This window comes from Sus scrofa, chromosome 13 (assembly GCF_054392235.1).
Source record: "Sus scrofa isolate SSC_HxYL_T2T_F1_AM1 chromosome 13, Sscrofa_HxYL_maternal_Yorkshire_Landrace_v2.0, whole genome shotgun sequence".
Classification (NCBI taxonomy): domain Eukaryota; kingdom Metazoa; phylum Chordata; class Mammalia; order Artiodactyla; family Suidae; genus Sus; species Sus scrofa.
The window spans coordinates 31,470,608-31,491,267 of record NC_139395.1 but is presented as its reverse complement, the minus strand read 5'-3'; the positions used below and the strand labels follow the sequence as shown (position 1 = coordinate 31,491,267).

General features: G+C 40.9%; 1 protein-coding gene across 9 annotated transcripts in view; it reads left to right on the top strand.

Annotated features, from left to right (window-relative positions):
* The window catches only part of LOC110256378 (uncharacterized), a 411,636-nt gene that overhangs the window by 53,401 nt on the left and 337,575 nt on the right, over positions 1 to 20,660 (top strand). For 5 of the 9 annotated variants that reach the window (XR_014822566.1, XR_014822567.1, XR_014822568.1 and 2 more), the window contains exon 2: positions 17,956 to 18,059. The gene's annotated coding sequence lies outside the window, so the exon portion shown is untranslated. Of the gene's footprint in view, positions 1 to 13,396; positions 13,466 to 17,955; positions 18,060 to 20,660 lie in introns of all 9 variants that reach the window. The other 4 variants (XR_014822564.1, XR_014822563.1, XR_014822562.1 and 1 more) reach the window with 1 other exon arrangement.

Below are 20,660 nucleotides of genomic sequence, written 5' to 3'. Positions count from 1 at the left end.
AGCAACACCAGATCCGAGCCGCGTCTGTAATCTACACCGCAGATCACGGCCTTGCCAGATCCTTAACCTGCCAAACTAGGCCAGGGATTGAACCTACAACCTCATGGTTCCCAGTCAGATTCATTAACCACTGAGCTTCCTATACTTTTGAAGAATAACTTTAGCTACTTGCATTATAACTTTTAGGAAGTCTGTATCACAAAGAACTTGAAATAATTGAGTTCAAATAAAGAGACAGAAGATGACAAAGAAAAAATCTTAGCCTTTAAAACCCTTATCATCTAGTGGTAAAGAGGAATATCAAAAGATGATGACAGGAGTTCCCACTATGGTATAGTGGGTTAAGGAACTGGCATTGCTACAACCGTGGGCTCAGGTTGCACCTGTGGCTTGGATTTGATCCCTGGCCCGGCCTCGAACTTCCTTGTGCTGTGAATACAGCAAAAAGAAAGATGATGTCAGACCAGTGGAGCAGTGTAGAATATGCTGCTATAAGTCTGCATAGGTGATGAAGAAGGGGGTGAGGCAGTTAGAAGGGCTGCCTGGAGGAAAGGATGACTAGCTGAGGAGTTAGCCTGGTGAACAGGGCCTCGGTGTTGGGGGTAGGAGGAGCATTCCACATAATGTGGAAGCATGAACAAAAATCACAGACTTGAACTTGCAGTGTGTGTGTGTTTGTGTGTATGTAGAGGATAGGTGCAGGAGTGGATGCAGTACAGTCAAGTATGGGAGTAGCAATTACTGTCCTGCACAATTCCAGGGGTCCCCATTTATAAGGACTTTAATTCTCAATATGGAATCTGCATGACCACTGGTGCCTAAAGCACAAAGCTTGGAGGATGGGCTGGTGGGAGGGGAGGGTGGGGAGGTGAGCCGAAACCACATCATCATGATGAATTCCCTAAGGAAGAACTCTCCCTTTGTGCTACAGGGATGTGTTGCATTTCTCAATGGTTACATCAAGCACATGCTCAAGACACCAGTGGATTTTTATTTTGAAACAGTTTATATATATTTAAAGTAAAAAGTAGTTATTTTGGATATTGGACTTTCTTACACTTTAATATTCTGGCATTGTGCTTATATTCTGGCAGGATAGGGTAGGTGGGAGAGCATAAGCCAAGGGCTGTAGCTTTCTTGGATCTGTTTTATTTACTTATTTAAAAATGTTTTTAAAAAATGGAAATGTAGTGAATTTACAATGTTCTGTTTCAAGAGTATAGCATAGTGATTCAGTAATACAGATAATACGTGTTCTTTTTCAGATTTGGCTTGTGTTTTCTCTTATACTGAACAAAGCTATCCTATTTTACCAATCTCTCCCATTCTCTTAAGGTTTTCATTTATTCTTATTTAGTAGCTCTGTACTGAGAGCCTTAGGAAACATGTGTCAGTATTCCAATGTGTCACAGTGGTTGGGGTCACTAATAGTTTTTAGTGGGTGTAGATCAGAGCTGTTGCTGTGGACTGATTTGGTGCCCTTCCACCGCCCCAACTCAAATTCATATGTTGAAGCCCTAGTCCCCAATGTGGGGCTATTTGGCGATGGGGCTTTTGGAAGAGAATTGAGTTTAGATGAGGTCAATGGGTAGAGGCTCCATGTGGATAAGTGTCCTTGTAAGAAAAGAAAGAAACAGCAGAGCCTTCACATGAGGACACAACAAGTAGGCTCTCACCAGAGGCTGGCACCTTGATCTTGGACCTCCCACCCTCTAGCACTGTGAGAAATAAGTGTTTGTCCTTTAAGCCACGCAGTCTGTAAAACTTTGCTCTAACAGCCCAAGCAGACTGAGAAATGTAATAATCTTCCAATATAATGTGCAAGACCATCCCACATCACTGAGACTTTTTATGCCCCATATGCCCAAAGTGATTCCATTTTAAATACTGGTGGTTAGATCTGTACATGTGAAGTTGGAGGACGACCCCAAGGGTCAGAAAGCATCCAGTAAAGCTGAGATTCCTCAGTGTCATGGAAGATGAATGAAAAATCTTAAGGTTCTACCAGAAAGAAAAAATGGGTTAGGACAGCCTGAGACAGAGGTCAAAGGTCACAGCATCTTGCTTTGTATCTTTCCTCTCACTTAGGATGAATATGGAGTTGTGCTGAAAGGCTCTGATGCTAGAATATTGGGCAGAAATAGCTCAGGAGAAGTGATTCTTTCGGTTCATATAAGTTGCAGTAAAACAAAACAAAACAACACTTTGAGATAAAATGCTGCACCCTGTATACTCATAGTATTTCAGGGATGCCGCAAGCTTCCTGATTACAACTGGTCACATTTTCCTTTAAGAAACCGGGACCTCAGCATAGTTCTGGTATGGAAAAGAGGGTCCCTGTAACAGTAACAGAGTGTCTGTGAATGAATGGATGGTTGAAAGGAGGGAGGCTGGAGTCCACACCAGGGAACATGGTGGGTCCAATGGACTCTGCCCCTACGTGTCCCCAGCCAGGTCTTCTTGGGTCTGAAAACATGTCGGCCTCGCTGCACTGGAGATATTTTGATTCACGTGGATAACTCATATTCTTTAAAGCAAGGGTGGGAGACACATTTTCCCTCTGTCAGACACATCCCCTCCTTTGGTGACCCAGCATGTTACCGAGCAGGGGAGATGGGGAAGGTCACCAAGATGTGCCCAGAGGACTAGTGCCTGTCGCTGACAGCCTCACTGTGTCACAGGGTGCCCTCCTCACCCTTGCCCCTAAAAACAATCCCTGGAATTTACAAAACAGAAACTTAAGAAAGGGGCACAGAGACATAGATGTTTCTTTGGAATTGCTCTCACTGTGCTCCCTTTGGGGAACGTAGAAATGTTTTCCAAGATAAGAATAGGAAAAGGGACTACAGATCAAAAGTTGTGTTGATAAATGCTCCGCTCCCTCCTGCCCCAGCTGCCCGTCATTCCTGATAACACTTTAGTCCATGCTTTTACTTGCTCAAATATCCACAGTAGTTCAAGTGTCCCAGTGTCACAACAAGTTTATTCTGAAAATGCTGAGGTATCCATGGAGACTCAGGGCAAAGAAACATAATTAAAGGCCTTTATCAATTTTCATATCATCTTGTCTTACTTTTACATAATGCATTTGATGAAAACAGAAAATGGCAATAAGTAATTAGTTTCTTTGCATGGAGGACTCCATGGGGATAGGAAATTGCATTAACAAGTCTAAGGAGTCATCTGTCCTGTGGTCTTTGATTCCTAAAAGCTCCACCCGTGTCTCAGAGGGGAGGGCAGCAGCTCAGTCCTTTTCCGGGATGTCTCTGTGTGCAGATGGGGATGAATGAGGCCAGTGAAACTGTAAAAGGACCACGTAGTTCCTTGTCACTTTTTTTACTTCCAGCCCATATACACTTCTTGTATTTCTTGGCTTCCTTATTCGGATGAGGTACTAGCGTCCAAATGAGCTGAGGGTGTCATTTTAAAAGCTGCCCTTTGAGATGGGAGGTGGTGATGGGGGTGTTGACGAGCCCACAGGAAATGAAGAAACTGATAGGCCAGGGCTTTGGGCTCCAGGCTGAGGCTGGAATCAGGACACTTGTTCTTGAGGACAAGAACGACTTTGTAAAGAATAACCAAAGGACCCGCAGCCCAGAAAGTCTGAGCTTGAGCACAGCCAAGCCCCGAAACTCATTTTTCCATAAACAAGCCTTAGCTTTAGACATAACTCTCTTTAGACGCTCTGATGACTTCATGGCCCAGGCATGCATGGCGTCCAGATGTATGACTTGCTCAGCCTCATTCACTGCGGGAACTGACCTTGTCCTTTGATTTGGTCTTAGCTCAGATGGCACTTGTCAAAGGTGCTCAAGGAGGTTTCTTTGTCATAACCTGTTCCTCAAAATCCTGGCTTATTTTGGGGGCGACTGTCCCTTCCCACTCCCTACCCCCCACCACAGTCACACCCTCTCCATCTCCTTCTCAGGGTGTGGTGTTTCTTTAATAAAGACTCAGACTGCCCCTTTGGGCCCTCAGAAAAGACTTGCCATCTTCATTGTAATCTTTTTAAGGGGAGATAAATTCCAGTGACAAACAGCAATAAAACAAACTTATTTTCCTGCCAAATGTGATTCAGGTTTGACGGGGATCGCTTGTTTCTCCTACTATTAGAAAGTCAGGTGGTGGAGAGAAAAGCTGGATCAGAGAAGAAAGCATATCATTCCATTCAAGGAGCGGGGCTGAGCACATCAGGCGGGAGAAAATGAGAAACGTCCCTGTGTTTTATGCAGCTCAGCTCTTTCTTTCTGTGGTGGTTTCTGACAGATGGCAGAGGTTAGTCTGATTTTCCATCAGCTGTCAGCCACTGAAACCACTGTGAATTCCCATCTAGATGGTCTGCTAGGTTTCCTCTAACTGCACATCACATCTTTTGAATTGTTTATGCCATTCTAATTTCAGCTGCTTTGTCTCACACATTCTATAAATGTCTTGACTTTTTATGTTCCAGTGTTTGTTCAATTTCAATTCTTTACTAAAGGGCAATGTGCATAGAAGTAAAGAACCCAAACTGTAAGTGTACGTCTTGAAATTTATACCCCTGGACACATACGCAGACAGCACATTTTCAGCCTTCAGTGAGATTCCCTTGTAACTCTTCTCAGTTCCAAAAACAGCCTTCCTTCTGATTTTTATCATCATTTTACTTTGCCTGTCGTTGAACTTCATATAAATGGGGACACACAGAACAGAGTCTTTTGGGTCTGACTTCTTTTACTCAGTATAACACCTGTGAGACTCACCCATTGTGTTGTAAGCAGCAGTAACTTGTTCTTTTTTACATCTGGGTAGTATCCTAATTTATACAAATACACTAGACTTTTGATTGGGGGGGACCTTTTTTTAAAATTTTATTTTGGAGTATAGTTGATTTACACTGTTGTATTATTTTCAGGTGTATAAAAAATTGATCACGATTACATATAATTGATAGTTTTTTCCTATATAGGTTATTACAGAATATTGAGAAGATTTCCCTGGGCTATACAATAGGTCCTTGTTAGTTATATATTTTATATAGTGTGTGTCTATTAATCCCACACTCTGAATTTATCCCTCCCCCTGTTCCCCTTTGGTAACCATAAGTTCATTTTCTATGTTTGTAAACCTATTTCTGTTTTGTAAATGAGTTTGTTTGTGTCATATTTTAGATTCTACATATAAGTCATATATATTTGTCTGTCTCTGTCTGACTTCCATGGAAGTTTGCTTCCACTTACATGGAAGGTTGCTTCCATGTCCTGTTTGTTGTAAATAGTGCTGCTATGAACATTGTGGTGCATATATCTTTTTGAATTATAGTTTTCTCTGAATATATGCCCAGGAGTGGGATTGGTGGATCATGCATATACATCAAATAGTTCTATATTTAGTTTTCTGAGGAACCTCCATACTGTTTTCCACAGTGGTTGCACCAATTTACATTCCCACCAACCCCTTACCTTTTAATGGCGGACAATTCAGTCATTATACCTACAGGATATCAGATATCATCAAAGAGTAGGGCAAAAAGAACGGGGGCTTTCAAATCTGATACCTGGGTTCAAATACCTGTTGACTCCACCACATATTAGCTTTGAGCCTTATCTTACATGGCAGGATATATTTAGTATCTACTCTTACAGAGCATAATGTGAATGGGGTTCTGGGAATTGGTTCCAAGGATAAGGGCCCCAAAGATTTCTTATGTCCAGAGACACCTACTAATTATTCACTGTTCATCCAACAAAAGATTGTGAAGCAACCACATTATCCAGGCTCTGTTCTAGCGGTGGATCAGACAGTTGTTCCTCATGACAATTAGGCAAGATAGATACCAAAGAAGTAAACATTTAAATGAACACAATCATTTTGCCAACAGTAAATGTTGATGTAGAAAATAAAGCAGAGTGAGGAGACAGAGCAGTGAGTGTCAGGTGCTATTCTAGAGCAGGAGGCAGGGGAGACCACAGAGAGGAAGTCATATTTAAGTAAAGAGCTGAATGGTGTGTATGATTCACTAACCTAAGTCTCTGGGGAAAATGACTTCAGAGGGAAAAGCAAGTAGAAGTCCTCCAGGCAGAAATGAGTTTGGCATATTTGAGTAATAGCCAGGAGCTCCAAGTGCCCGAAATGTTGCGAATGGGAGTGGGGTTGAGGGAGTGAAATTGGATGAGATGACAGAGGCAGGCAAAGGTTAGACCCTATGGACCTTCCCCACTCAGTGTCAGTATCAGAAACTTCCATCAGTGCCTTATGGGCTCCTGGGGTATTAAGTGGCTTCACCAAGATCACTCAGAACCAAAACTGACCAAGAGTCCAGGTCTCCTGTTACCTAACTAAATAGTATGTCTCTACTCTATTACCTAGTCTGGGAAATGAATGGTTAAATGTGAATGATATTTGGCAGCATCCACTTTAATGATTTCTGAGGCTTAAATTAGTATGGCATGTTCTGTGCAGCAGCGGAAGCAATTATGACCCCTGGGCTAGACCTGGCCTGCTACCTGTTTTTATAAGGTCCATGAGCTAAACGGGTTTTTACATATTTAAATGGTTGAAAAAATATCAAAAGAGGAATAATATTTAGGGACATGTAAATTGCATGAAATTTAAGCTTGTGTCCACAGAGTTTTATTGGAATACATCTATGCTCATGTGTTTATGAATTTTCTATGGCCGCTTTAGGTGCTATGATGGTGGAGTTAAGAGTGGTTGTCGCAAAGATTGTAGGACCTCAGAAGCCCAACATTTTACTCTCTGGCCCTTTACAGAAAGTTTCTTAACCTTTTCTGTGTAGCATAAGAGCTGGCAATTCAATAATTGAAACATCTACCCACAATATATCCAACTTTAAGTGATACAATGTTTGGGGAAAGTCTCCAGGGCAAATAAGTTGCAAAATATATCCCTAGACACCTGAAGTAACCTTCTGTGTGGTTTTGCTGGCTTTAAACCATGACAGACAAAATAAAGCTTTTGATTGTAGAATATTTGATCTGGATGCCTTCTCTCTATGGGCAATTAGACAGCAGGTCCAGAGCCTTGTAGTTTATTGAAGCTATTACTCATATACAACAGAAAATTCCTGTTAGCCTATACAATCATACACGTCTTCTTCTTTCCTATAACAGTGGTACTTGCTATTTAGGTGGATCTCAAATATTGAGAAAGACTAAGCCCAGGTGAGTGGTGGGGGAGAAAAGAGGGTCTTATGGGCTGAATGTCCTGTGTTCCCATCAATTTAGATGTTGAAGCCCTAATCCCAATGTGATGGTGTTAGGAAGTGGGGGCCTTTGGGGGCAATTAGGTTCAGATGAAGTCATGAGGATGAGGCCCAATGAAGGGATTAGTGTCCTTATAAGAAGAGTAAGAGACTGGAGCTCCCTCACTCTGTGTCATGTGAGGATAGAGCATAAAGATGGCCTAGAGATGATCATACTAAGTGAAGTAAGTCAGAGAGAGAGAGAAAATATATGATAGCATATTTAGCACATCTAAAAAATAGTACAAATGAACTTATTTATAAAACAGAAACAGACTTGCAGATATAGGAAAAAAAACAGTTACTAAAGGGGAAAGGCAGAAGGGATAAATTACGAGGTTGGGATTAACATATATACAGTAGTACATTTAAAATAAACAACATGGACTTACTGTATAGCAGGGAACTATACTCAGTATTTTATAATAACCTGTAAGGGAAAAAAGTCTGAAAAAGTATCTACGTCTATCTATCTATCTATCTATCTATCTATCTATCTATCTATCTATCTATAACTTAATCACTGTGTTGTAATCTGAAATTAACACAATATTGTAAATCAATTATAGGTCAATTTTTTTTAAAGTAGCCTATCTACAAGCCAGAAAGAGGGCCCTCCTTAAGAACCACATCTGTGGGCACCTGGATCTTGAACTGTGAGAAATTAAATGTCTGTTGTTTAAACCACCAAGACTATGGTGTCTTTTCATAGCAGCCTGAGCTGGGTAAGACAAAGGCAGAATAGGGAAAGAAACTAAAGAGAGACATTCCTATTAACTCATTGATAGCTTTTTCTAATCTTTGAAGAGACTTCTCACCAACCTTGACTCTTGGATAGTATTCTTATATAGGTTTTATATAGCATTACTGCCCTAAGTCCATACTGGACTCCGTTTGGGTTTATCCTCTTGCTTGTTATCTGTTAAATAAATCCTGAGAACCACCTCATACATTCCTGACAGATAAAAAAAAAATAGGGCAAAGTATACTCATCACTAGAGAAAGGAGGAAATGAGTCCTCTGTTGAGAGCCTGAACTGGGCTTACCTTTTTTATACCTTATCTCTGTAACGTCATTAACAACATTATAAGGTTGGTCCCATTATGATGCTCATTTTATACTAAATGAAACTGAGGCTTGGGTGCATTAGGTAAGGGTGCTCGAAGTCACATAGGTAGTAATTAGCAGAACTGACCTGGCAACTCAGCTCCCTCTAAAATGAAAGATGCCACCTTTGAGGAGTCCCTGGGTCCTCAAGGACATGTTTTTGCTCTAAGCACCAGGGAAGAGACTTCCCTAAAATATGCTAGTGCATCTGCTGCAAGAAAGAAATTCTCAAAAAAAACTTAGACTGAGGGCAAGAAATCCCCTACAGAAACAACAACTTTATTTTAGGACCCTAGAAAGTCCCTCCTTTGTCTGCAATATCAATGGGTCAGAACAATGGGATGACTGCCGTGCTCACTCCTACTGGAGAAGGCAAGCTTCCCCCGAAAGTTTCTCCACTGCCTGGACCCACTGGCAGTGCATGCGGCACCAGTTCTGTCATACAATGGAAAGTCAATGTGAAAAGACCATTTTCTGATCTACTTTCACTCATCTTCTCTAGGGGATGTCTTGTTTAAGAAGTGAGTTATTCTCAAAACTCTGCCCCAATCCTTCTTTGAAAGGCACTGGGAAATCTATCTGAAGCTTGTCTCTTTAGAGGGTAAAGTGTTTTCAGGTTTTTTGTTTGTTTGTTTGTTTTTTTCCCCTTAACATCTGACTCTTGACATACTTTTTAACTGTTCTGAACTTTTGTTAAGTACCTATTAAATGCATGGCATTGTACTTTGGGCTTGAATGTGAATTAACAAACAGCTGCTCCTGCCCTCCAACCCCAACCCAGAGTTTACAATGCAGTGAAGTCATCTGCCCATAGTATTAATCTCTTTTACCAATGTCCTCTCCTCTTCCTTAAACTCATTACCTATCTGGAATCTTACTCCTTGCTTTCCAGGCTGGGTAAGTTGCTGCATTCATCACAGAGCTTGGAATTCATCTGTCAAACACAGCAGAGCCTTGGAAATTACCCACACAACTAATGTCCACCTGGCTCCAGAGTTAGATGTGGCTTTTTTCTTTCTCTGCTTGTGGCTTACTTTACCTCCTGATTTACTCTGTAGTGAGGTGGGCCCTTTGCCTACACTTTGCTCAGAATGTACTGTCTCTGTGAGCCGTTGATCACATCTATCAGTCTGGCCTGATCAAGAGCTCTGGGTTCTTATCTAACTTGTATAGTTGGTGAAGTAGGGTATGGTCAAGGATTGCTCTTTAAAAATAGAAGGATTTTAAATAATCACCTGATTTTCTATGGCTGTGTCTTAGGAGACACTTCCTGACTGGAACAGGACCATATTCTTTCCCTTAAGTTTACGTATCCTTCTTTTTTACAGAAGGACAGTAGTTTAACAGGGGGATAAACTCAACATTGGAAAACCCTGACTTGGGTTTAAGTGATCCCATTTATTACTGCGTCATTTTGGGCAAGGTGTTTAAGTTCCCTAAGTCTAAAATATGTCTTAAAATGAACATGTGAGGAGTTCCCTGGTGGCCTAGCAGGTTAAGGATCCCCCATTGTCACTGCTGTGGTGCACGTTTGATCCCTGGCCTAGGGAACTTCCTCATGCGCCAGGTGCAGCCAAAAAATAAAATAAAATTTAAAAATATTTTAAAATAATCAACTGAACATGTGGAAAGCAATTACTTTACAGATTCACCCTGAGTTCAGATGATGTTTCTGTTTGATGTTTGGTGTGGAGAAAGTGTTGACTAAATGTTGTCTGCAATCTCTATCCTTCTAATCTTGATGTGAGTTCATTAACTTCTCAAACAAAGCATGTGTATTCTTCAGTGAAATGTCTACTTCTTTTGTGCCTTTTTTTGGGGGGTGGGGGGAGGAATGCCTAATATTTAATTTGGTCAAATTATGGGTGGTTTTTGTTTCTTCCTTAAATGTTCTTATATTTTCTAAAAAGGAAAAAAAAAAGTTTAGAAAAATGGAACATGGGTTTGCATATCTGACACTGAGTTATTACCTGGATGGACAGGAAGGCAGTAGGGGTTTCCCAAACACCTGAACAATGCCTGCCAGGGTCCATTTACATTTATTTTGGACTGATTGATAAATAAATTGTCTTTTCCAAACTCAACTAGTTAGCTGATAAATACGCTTTTATCTTGGGTTGTGAGAACCATCCAGAAAAGAACGAGGGAATGAAGAAGAGAGACAAGGAGAGGAAAGCCATGGTTCTGAGCATCCCAAGAGGTCACCACTGAGGTGGAGGATGCTGGCGAGCACATGTGCCTAAATTCAAAGACTTGTCCTGACACTCTTGTGAGGAAAATGATCTGTAATCATTCTTCCTGGCAAAACAAGAACTAGCCAGAGTCACAGTGTACTGAGGCATTTGAGTTATGCTTATGACTGTTATAAATAATGAGTTTTAATATGTGATGCTAACCCCACATCAATCCCATGACACTTCACAGGTGCCAAGACTATTGACAGCTTTCCACTCTGCGTCTCATATAAGTATAATGTGGAAATTGCAAGCACTTACCGAGCTCCTTTCATGGGTACAGGGTTCAAGGGAAAACCAAAACACCTGTCCTTCTAGTAAGTTCCCCTGTGGTGTGGTGGATTAAGGATCTGGTATTATTGCAGGTGTGGCTCAGGTTGCAACCCTGGCCTGGGAACTTCCACATGCCACAGGGGTGGCCAAACCCAACCAACCAACCAACCAACCAAACACATCTGTCCTTCTTGTATTTCAATCTTGGGTTTTGTTTCTGTTTTCATTGTTCATTTTGCAATGCATTCTACCAAGACCTGAGTACTTCATTAGAATTAAATATATATATGTGTGTATGTGTATATATATATATATATATATATATATAATATAATTATATTATATATTTAAGTCATTTAATATATTTAAATATATGTGTATGAATTAATTTGTATATGTATAAGGTAAATTGAGCCATCCCCAAATAGGCAAACAGGCAGCATCCTGGTAGGTTTCTTAGCCTTTTTCTCTCCTGGGTGTAGAAAGGGCTGGATGTTTCTAGGGCAGTCCAGTATTTCTGGAGTCCCCTCAGAGTGAGTTTCTCTGGTGTTCATGAAGGTGATGGCACTTTGGGTGGACATTTACTTGACTGTCACTCTTGTCCATGAGCCTCCATCCTCTCTGAGAACCTCCTTACACACAGGTGTGTGCCCCAGTCAGCTGTGACTGTGCTGGGTACCCCCAGCCTTTTCTTGTGACTTATTGGGGTGAGGGAGTGGGAAGATCAGACCCCTAGGGAGGCAAAGAGAATCTCCTTCCTGGGAAATGGAAACGTAGACCTAGAGACAGGACATCTGTTCCTACATGTGGCTGAAACAGTTCACAGGAACATCCGGAAGCTAAGAGGTTACACAGACCAGAAAGCAGAGAAGGCCAATTTATAATTTAAAAGAAGGATGAAGAGTTTTGAGAGAGAGAAAAAAAAGACAGAAATGAGAAACTTTCTGGATTTTTTGCAGTGTTCCCTCTCCAAATTTCAGTTCCTTCTTAAAAATGTAGCTGTATTTTGACTTTGGGCTTCTGTGACACATCCCTGTATATTTTTAAAAGGTAATCCTATCCTCCGCCCTGCCCCCACTTTTTTTAATAAAGGGAGTTTAAATCATTTCCAGTTATTTGCCAGCCAGGAGATTTAACTAATATAAACTTTTACCAAAGGCACATATTTCACTCATCTTATCTCCTTTAGGCCTCCCTGAAAAACCTGTCCTTTTTTGGGGGTGCTTTACTTGATTAACTTAAACTTACACTGTATTGACATCATTTGAAAAATGCACTTGCATCAGATTGTTTGAGCTCCTCTGGAGTCGTAACGGTCTATTGTGTAAACACAGCATTGATGTGATTTATATAACTTGCATTATTTACCCAACAGACTGTGTAACTGCTTCAAATGAACCATTATGACTGTCATGTGGTGTAAATCCATCTTCCGGCACTTTTGAAAGCGTGACTCACTGTAGTCTTTTGTGTAAGGGAATTTATGAAATGCGTATTATCCATTCGATAAGCTCTAATGTCTGCCTGGTGAAGTTTAAAGCTAAATTAATCTACTGGGAAAAATGAAACCTGTGACTAAAGGAGAAAAAATTACCCACTGATTCTAGCACCCCTACGCTAAGAAAGAGGGAACCCTCAAATATTAGCATCTTCTTCTTCTCTTTAAAACCAATACTTGAGCAGGTGTTCATAGATGTCTTATTGATTTAAAAGATCATGTTTATTTATCTGTTTCTTCACTAGACAAACACATAGGGCCGTTTTAGTTTTATCGGAAGGCACTGGCGTAGATAGGCACTCACTACACTTTGCTGAACAGATGCTTGAGTAAACTTATATAAATTATCTCATTTAATTGCAGCAACAACCCCATTTTATAGATGAGGATCTATGACTCTGGGGTGGCAAATAATTTCTTCAAGTTTGCATAAATTTGTAAGTGGTGAAACTGAAATCTAATCTGTCCTACCCTAAAGCCATAGTTATTTGAACTAAGTCAAAAAGCAGAAATAATGCAGAGATAATAAAACATTGCTGCAATAACCAGCATAAAACAAATACTGTGGATTCTAAATAATTCAATAACAAGCAGGTAATGCCCTCCAGGCTGGAAGTCAGGAGATCTGCCTTTTATATTATTTCTCCTTTCAGTCTGTTGCAGGCATTGCATAGCTCCCTTTCTTTTTCTCATCTTCCCTTTCCTACCTGGTGTCCCAATTCGTTTTGTAAAAAGTGCTGTTTTGGTTATTTATTCTCTCTTCCTTGGTCAGCACCTGGGAGTGAGTGCCTCCTTAAATTTTTACTCCCTGAGCAGCTGGCTTGCCTCAAACGGGTCCTGACTCTGCTTCTTTCAGAAGCCCAGGGATCTCCTATCACTGATTCCAACTGAGTAGATCATTCACTAACTTCTGCCAGAGGATCTAGCCTACCTCTCCAAGGAGGCTGAGAATTGGAACAAATACATTTTTTTCTTTTTTAGTGAAATTTTAGAGGTCTTTAATTAATACTCTTTTCCTCTCTTCTTTCTTTCTTTTTTTAGTTTTGCTGCATGTGGGAATCTTCCCAGACCTTTGACACCATGGCGGGGTGCCCTTGCATGGTGACCAAGGTAACTATGGGGTTACTCTCCCCTCTCAGATGATGTTATCAGATGTGACCATTTTTAACCCTCTGTGACCACTGTTCTGATCATCAGTCCCACCCTTGATCTGGCCTTGGTATCCTCTCAAGTGATTTCACATAATCTTCCCACTCATATCACCTTCTCCTGATGGTAAAGGTGTGTAACAGCCACACTTGGGGCAAGTTCAGGCTGGTGGCATGCAGAGGGCATAGCTGTATGACACAGATCTTTTGTACTTGAATCCGCCTCCTGTCTGAGGCTAGCATAGCTGGGTGATTGCTCATAGCTTTGGGGCATAAGAGTGGGGGAAACCCACAGATGATGGGGATTGAAGATCTTTGTGGCTTCAACTGGGCTAAGTTGAGCTCAAAGCTCCACTTGGGGCTCACAAGAAATATCTCCCCAACATTTGAATTGTCCTCCAGAGATCTTTAAAGCAATTAAGTGGGACAACACTGGGGAAGAAAAGCTGGGGACAAACACAATAGCTTTTCTCTCCCTGTAGAGCTGGTGGGTTCTACTATAAACTATCAAGCAGCGTTTTGAATTTCAAGACTGAAAGTTGAGTATGTAAGCTGTGTCTTAAAGTCAACTGTCAGTAGATGAGTCAGCTATTGAGGGGTGTGAGTTATTTTTAGATGAATACAAACATTGGGTGATTGATCCTTCCAGGAAAAAAAGCCAAAACCTTGAAGACGAAATTGGGGGAAAGCAAGAAATCACCAACCAAATGAAACATAAAAGCATCAAAACCAAATTCTATACAAAGAAAATCAGAAAAGAAACAGGGGAGTTTCCTGATGATGCAGTGGTTAGGACTCACTGCTGTGGGCTGAGTTCAATTCCTGGTCTGAGAACTGAGATCCCCCATCAAGCCACTATACACCAGAGCAGAAGGAAGGAAGGGAGGGAAGAATGAAGGAAGAGAGAGATGGAAAGAAAGAAAAAGAAGGAAAGAAAGAAAAGGAAAAGAAAATTAAAGCCCCTGAATGGCATTTGAGTAATGGTGAAAGACAATACATTGCCTTGTCCTTAAAATGCATTGAAATAGCAGAGAATGTTGAACAATACACATGCAATGAGGAAAACAAAAATCACATGCTTTTCCATGCTTTTCAGGGTTTAACTGAAGAAAGTCCCCATTCCTATTTAAATAGCCCTTGCAAGGGCTTTGAAAGTGGAAGAACAACCCCTTCCTGGGGAATTGTATGCTCCCTAGCTAGAATTTAAAAATAGGAAAGGAGGATGAGTGACAAAGTGGCCCACTGGAAAAGACGGAAAAAAATATCACTTTTCTATTCTTCTGTTCCTTCATGATTCGCTCCATCCCACAGGCAGAGTGGAAATTGCCTGTGCTGGCAATGGGTTTCCACCCTCAGTTATTGAAAAGTCAAATTAAGGTTTCTAAATCCTTGTAATTATAGAGCTCAAAAAGCAATTGGAAAAATACATTCCTCACCTTCAGTGGTTTGATGTGACTTCCTGGTGACAGAGAGCAGGGGTGTGCTGCTGAGGGATGAATTTCCTATTCAGTTCCTCAGCACTTTCTAAAAGAAAAAGAACTCCTAGCACCATCTTTTGATTAAGTGAATTCAGTTAATTAGCTTTGCAAACAGACTGCATGCATTATTCAGCAGCAGAGGATTCATCAAAATTATGTGTCTATGTCTACCAGCCAGCCCTTCTCCTTACCTCCCCGCTGGGAGAGGGGCTGGATGCCTCACACAGAATCAGCATTTGAGCCAAGACTCATCCAGGGTTAGGGGTTTGGGTGGGAAGACAAGCACATCCTGACCTCTTTTGGGGTATGGGTGATGAGCTGGAAGATGGATGAGTGCAAAAGTTATGAAAAAGAGTAAAAGAATCTGAATGATCTCATTATTAAAAAAAAAAAAATAGAAGAAGAAACTGTTCATTGGTTGCCTCTCAGAAGTATATGTCCTGGAGAGATGTTTCTGCCTCATCACATTCACTTCCTTTCAATCTAGTAACCCTAATTCATAGTTTTATCACAGTGGAGCTGAACAACTCCAGAGAATGGATTCTTTAACCTCTCTAGGGAGCATCATGTGTAGATGGGAGGCACTTCTGGCAAGAACCTCAAAAGGTCATTTCCAATTCACCTAGGTGCTTCCTTCGAGGAAAAGAATTATCCAAGCTACTTACCTGGGTTTTGGAATGCAATGGACTATATTGCACAACAGACTTTGGAAAGTTTGATCTGGTCAGGTCTTTTTTCTTGATAAGGAGGCAACAGGCTAAGGGATGTCAGGTAATTGGGCAGAGTCCCGCAGCTGGCCAGCAGCAGAGTCCCCTAGATCCTGTTGCTTGATCACTGCATGTCAGCCTCAGGACTGCCTTGAGAAGGAGTTTCTTTATCCTCTTCTGTCCATTGATTTCTTGCTGTCTGTTCCCACCAAGAGGCTTTAGGGGGTAGTGGTATTTTAGACAGTCAGCTGGGGTTTGAATCTTGCTTCTGTCACTTATTAGCTCTGTGATTTTGGACAAGTTACTTAATTTCTCTGTACCTTAGTTGTCTCTTCTATAAAAATAATTATTACAAGGGTACGAATGACTTAGTACCTGTAACATGACCCAGCTTTTCTCCACCCTCTCCTCCTCCCTCCCTCAACTCTAATAGGCATCACCCAGCTTTGATAAACATGTAATTCATGTGGCTGATACACATAACATACAAGTTTGGGCTAATATACCGCAGTCTTGTGTTGGAAGGCTGTTGCTTTGCCTACTTAGTATTCTCCCCTTATCAATACAGAGCACCACTTTTGGCCCATTACTTCTTTACCCATTCCACTGAAATGGTCATTAAGTCCTCTTGTGCTTAGTTGGTCCTGTTCCACTTACCATGGCTTATTTTTCTACTAGTGGGCACCTATTCCAAGTTGAGCAAATAGTTCATTCACCTGGATTTTTAAAACAGGATATGAAAAAAAAGGCTCTTATTTTTAACGGTGAAGCTGGGGCATGGGAGACTCAGAGGAGCCTGACCTCCACCACATGGAGGAAGTCAGTTATCAGTGGCAGAAAACAAAACCATCACAGTAAAAAGCAGAAATCAGCCCAAGTGAGTCTTGGCAACCTTCAGATCCCTAGATTTAGCTTTTCCTGTGGCCCAATTCCATTCTTACCCTTGATATATTTGGCTGTTTGGGGCCACACCTGTGGTATATGGAAGTTCCCAGAGTTGGAGCACAGCCACAGCAACTCAGGATCTGAGCTGCATCTGCAACCTACACCATGGGTCATGGCAACACTGGATTCTTAACCCACTGAGCAAGCCAGGGGTTGAACCCAAATCCTCATGGATACTAATCAGATTTGTTACCACTGAGCTATTCAGAGACTCCCCCATCGCCCCCCCCCTTTTTTTTCTTTTTACTCTTCCTTTGATTAGGTGAGATGCCCCAGTCCCCATCCCTCAAAAACTGCCTTTATCTAAGAGGTCCTGCATACGATGTATACATTGAGGGCATGTCACCTTTCTTGCATGGTTGACCTAAAGAATAAATATGCTATGTAAGGGCCCTGATTCTTAGTGGGTACATGTGTTTTATCATTACATGACTTTAAGTACAGGCTCTGCCATTAGACAACAGGCATGTCAGTCTTCCTGTGGATCAATCATTCATGTGTTAAGATTCTACTAACTCCATCAAAGGGCAATTATTGGCATTAAGCAAAATAATGTATGTGTGTTAGAGTACATTGCATTTTAAGAGATGGTATGCAAAGATATGATAAAGCATGGCCTGAATCTAGGTCATGCTATGTTAACCTTCTGCAATTCTGAACCTTGTTTAAGGAAATCTCTTCCTCCATACTTTTCAGGTAAACTTCCAGTTTATAGCATAGTTGACCAATCTAAATGACACAAATTTGTATTTCTTTAGTAAATCTTTGGCTTGAAATCTGAAGCAGCTTAAACATTGAAGCAAGGAAAGCCAAAGATCCTCCTAGTTTTGGAATCATCACTTCCAAGATGTGAACATACTCAACGCAAGCTTGACCAGCCATTTGAATAATTGTCAAGCTGCTAGCAATGATTCTCTAAGGAAGATTTCCAAACCTTCTTGGTTATGCATTTCATGTCTTTGTCTTTGGTTTTGTTTGGGAGTGAGATCTGGAACTTCGCTGGGGCTAAGAATTAAGGCATCTCATTTCTGGGTTACCGAGGAGAGAAGAGTAAGGCAGCCAATTAATGCAGTCTTCATGGCCAGTGGTTTAAAATAAACATATCTTCTATCATTTTTTAAAAATGGAGGTTTCTAGCAATTTATTAGAAGAAATATGACTTGCTACCTCAGGAAAAGGGATGAAAGAACAGGGCTATGGTTCCATCCTTTCATTTCCCTTTTAGAAGCTTATGACAATGGTAGCATTTACGAACATCAACTATGCAGCAGGAGATTCATGTGTGGCTTAAACTTTGTAACCATGGTTCTCTTACTCCACAGATGGAAGGACTGAGGTTTTGAAATGCAACCTACCTTGAATATAGAGCCATCTGGGTGCAAACCACTGCTCTCCTAGCCTTCTGGACAAACAAGCCTGTTTAAAGGTGAGTTGTAGGTTGTGATAAATGATTTGTTTGAACCACATTTCCCAGAGCAAACAATTTTCCCAGGCCATGTGATGGGAGCCCATTCTTTCTGAATCTTTCAGCATTCAAGTTCCCATCATTTCCTTGGATGTCACAAGCCAGCATACTCCATCAAATAAGAGAAACTTGAAGCTCTCCGTGGTCTTAATTTCTTTATTTTTCTAATGTTTTTTAGCCTTCAAAAGTGAGACCAGGAAAAAAATCCTATCAGTTCCACTGGTTAATTACTTTCTCCTCCTCCTTCTACTTGTCCGTCTTTCTCACCTTCTCCACCTTTTCATTCCCTTTCTGATTGCAGTCTTCTTCCATGACCTAAGAAAGAGGAGGCTAAAACTTTTGGCTACTTGAGTTTCTCTTCCCTCCCCTCCCCCATGCCTTCCCCCTTCCTCTCCTCTCCCCTCTCTTCTCTCCTTTCCTCTCCCCCCCCTCCCTTCTTCTCTCCTCCTTCCTTTTTTTCCATCCCTTTCCCCTCCCCCTCCTTCCTTTCCATCTCCTCTTCCCCTACTTCTTTCTCTTTTTGAATTTTGGGTAGCTTTCTTTCATTTATTCTACACTCCATGAGCCAAATGTTTTAAAGTTAGTTGCAAAGGATTATGTTTTCTTGTTTCCCATCTTCCTTTCCTGGGATGATAAATCCTAAAATTCTGGAGCCAACCAATCACTAACTTTCATAAAGACTAGGGAAACCACACCATGATGAAGATGTTTTAATAGCTATGATTATCTCCTCATCAATCACTCTCTGTTGTCTTATTTGTAGCTGATGCTACTTCAAATGCCACTGGTCCATGAAATCCTTTAAGATTCACTTCCAAAGCATAAACACAGCCAGTGTTTCTAGATATGTTCCTACTCTAAAACATTCAAGGTTTTTCATTTAAACATTCATGAAAGATCCTGAACAAGTCAGCATTGTTATGGTGTCAGTGGTGATGGCTATAATATAACCAATATTTTAAGATTAAGGAAATATTTATCAAAAAATATAAAGCACACTATCCAATATCTATATGGCTAAGCAAGAGAAATTACTCTTACCTCTCCTTCCACCTGATCTTCGGCCTGCATTTAGATCCTCACTCCTACCTCACTCCTACCAATTAAAAGTATGTATTGCGCTACCCATTTTCAGTAATGACCCTTTAATACCATGGGACAGGGCTGACAAACTCAACTACCTACAGAAGTCATGGAGGTAAATGAGAGAGGTGTCTGGATAGAAGAAAAATAATAGAGCAAAGTTAATAATATATAGTAAGTCAGCTGCAGTGTCAGAGATGCAATAAGTGTGGTAGAGATTGTGGTACATTGAAACACACACCTCGTGTAAAGAGAAAAGATACTCTATTCATTGTTGCCTGGTGATAATATAGCCATTCATTGCCAGATCTTCCAAATTTCTGGAGAAGCTGGGCATTGGATATTGCTGTGGCATCTTCTATTACCCCAAATGCTATCAACTTATTCAGATTTCTTTTTTTTTTTCTTTTTGTCCTTTTAGGGCTATACCTGCAGCATGTGAAGGTTCCCAGGCTAGGGGTCTAATTGGAGCTACAGATGCAAGTCTATCACAGCAATGTCAGATCTGAGCTACGTCTTCGACCCACACCACAGCTCATGGCAAAGCTAAATCCTTAGCACATTGAGTGAGGTCAGGAATTGAATCTGCAACCTCATGGTTCCTAGTTGGATTCACCTCTGCTGTGCCATGACAGGAACTCCCCAGATTTCTTTAACACAAATTCAAATAGCATTATGTGGAACAAAAATCATCTGAAAAGTAGAATTGGCTCAAATCAGCTATAGCTTTGTTATGGGACAATTGAAGCCTGCTATCTCTTACTATTCTGCTGCTTTGCCATGGACTCCAAACTCATCATTTTGCTAATGAAGGAGAAACACAAACTGAAGGAAAAGAGACTTAATGGGAACTTTCTATGGTGCAGGCAGAATGCAATAACTTCAATATTATTTAACAAATATTGATTGACTCCCTACTTCATGCCAGGCACTTGGTGAAATGCTTGCATTATACCAGTGAACAGCACAGACAAAACCTCTGATCTCATTGAATTCATTAACCCTGGAAGGAAGATGTATTCTTAACATTAATTTTTAGATAAGCTCCAAAATTATAGAAAACATGTTTGAACCCAATTCTGTGGTTCTTCAAATCCTCATCTATTCCCATTGTGCCATAGTCCATGATAGTTCCCAGGGGAAGTGGAATGAGGAGATGGGGAGATGGCCTTTACATTAAGATCCTGTGTGTGTGTGTTAAAGGGATTGGGTCTGACTGAGTGACAGATCACATCTCACAATTGTAATATGCATGGCAATATCATCACACATTAATTGGGCTTATTCTTGACTCAGCACTATAAGCGCTTTTCATATATTGTCTTACTACAGTGTTATTGTTAGGTAACAGATAGTATTTTCATTTTAGAGATAAGGAATTGAGGTTTTAAAAAAGATTGAAAAAGGAGTTTCTTCATGACCTAGTTAAGGAACTGGTATTATCACTCTTGTGGCTTGGATTTGATCCCTGGCCCAGGA